General features: G+C 31.4%; 1 pseudogene; it reads right to left on the minus strand.

Moving 5' to 3' along the window:
• Positions 1-5: 5 nt before the first annotated feature.
• Positions 6-1,627, minus strand: LOC119193447 (annotated as a pseudogene).
• Between the last annotated feature and the right edge of the window lie 374 nt (positions 1,628-2,001).

The raw sequence follows: 2,001 nt of genomic DNA on the forward strand, positions 1-2,001 counted from the left end.
CTATCCTGAGCGGCCTGTTGTGCTACTTTTTTAATAAACTCATCATGTGTATGGTACAGAGCTCGAATCACCCTCTGACGTAGACCGTATGCTCTGAAAGTGTCAATCTGCAACTTCTCCGGCAGTTTAGGATGCTTTTCGCAATACCTTCTGTATATCCCCCGCCAAAACGATTCACACCTAGTGATGAAGTATGTTGCTCTGTTTATCCCAGCAAAATTACCAATATCATCCGGTTTTATAAACTGTGATATCCAGTACCAAATGATTTCAGGGTAGACATTACCCGGTCTTTCATCAATGTTGTCCTCACATTTTGAGTTGTTCACGGCTTCTTCTTGTAAACAATGTTTTTAGTGCCATCTTCATTGATCTCTTCTACAATGTCAAGATCGTTGTCAGCAATCTGATCCCAGGTAACTTCAGTGGTGGACTTCTTTACTCTAGCCACAGGCTTAGGTGCATTAGCACTGTCGTTTATTGTGAAGTCTGGAATTAATCACAATAAGCATATAAAGACTAGACATTGAATTAAATGCAGTATGAAATATCAAAATATGTCAAGTATGCACCAAAAATGAATAAAATTTGCACAATCCAACCATTATTTACATTAGAGCATTTATATTTATTTTCACAATAACCAATTGAAATTTTCATGACAAAATACAATTAAATAATATTTTACTTAAAAAATGTATCCCTTAATAGGGTAATAATTAGGCTAAATATTACTGCATTATATCAACTGGTTGGAAAGTACTTGAAATTGAGTGCCATTTTTGCACAAACCCCTTCAAATAGGATTTAGCCAGTGCCACTTACAACTATTATAGCATACATTAATCTGTACGATATATTTAAATGTCAACAATGACATTTATATCTATGATGCTGGTGTAAAATGAACAGCAACAACTTGTGTATATTTATAACTTAATAAACATACAAACATTCATTTATTTGAGCTAATCTTATAAGAACAAAATAGGAAAGATATTTGGTAAGTGTTTTCAAACAGTGCGCCAGGCTGATATTACACATGAATCAACAGCCAAAATTATTGGAGGGAATCTATAACTCTTGTACATAATCTATAAAGTAATATGACGCAATAAGTAATCCATTTAAAAAAACTCCAAATACGATTAGGTTATTATATCTTGTGAGTGGTTAAACTATGTTTAATACATATACGTATAGTATAAACACAAAGTTATAGGTTATTCAGAGAAATATCAGAATCTCGTTTTGCAATTGGTTTATAAAAATATATAGATTATGAGTGTCCTCACTTACCTCTTGGTATATTCTTTTTTTGCCCCTTTTTCTTCGGCATTTAATCACTTTTCGGACTATAAAGCCGGAAAAAATTCGATATCCAGTCTGCATTCAAAGTTTTCAACGTTTTACACTTTTTCCAATGTGCATCAGCGTCAAGCTATCTTATAAACTACAAAATATATAGAGCACTAAAAGTTTAAATTCAATAAGTCGGGATATTGATTTTCTAATTGCTGTTTTTATTTTTTGCTATATTTATACGATTTCTTTTTCGCCAACAAAATGTAGAAAATGTCAAAGTTTTTATTGACAAATACAGTGTGACTGTGTCAAAAGTAAAGTCAGATATTCCCGAACGAATTTCTATTTTCTAACATAGCAATCAAATATAAATATTATTATAAATACCTAGAATATCCAAAAAAACAAGACATAATACATTTTATTTATTACTCCTTTTAATCTTTTGATCTTATTATTTGTATTGTCCATGTCAAAGTCCATGTCATATAATATTTTTTAGCGTAACAGTCTTTGTAAATTTCATTCACAGGATTTTAGCGTCATCTATTGACATAAGCTGTAATCGGCGGAACGGCTATCACAGTCAAAGAATAAGTCTAAGGATCTTGTAACTATTCATGGTAAAGTATTACACCTATTCCGCATAAAATACAATATTATAATATTATTCAATTTTATTTTACTTAGCGCGTG

This window comes from Manduca sexta, unplaced genomic scaffold (assembly GCF_014839805.1).
Source record: "Manduca sexta isolate Smith_Timp_Sample1 unplaced genomic scaffold, JHU_Msex_v1.0 HiC_scaffold_550, whole genome shotgun sequence".
Classification (NCBI taxonomy): domain Eukaryota; kingdom Metazoa; phylum Arthropoda; class Insecta; order Lepidoptera; family Sphingidae; genus Manduca; species Manduca sexta.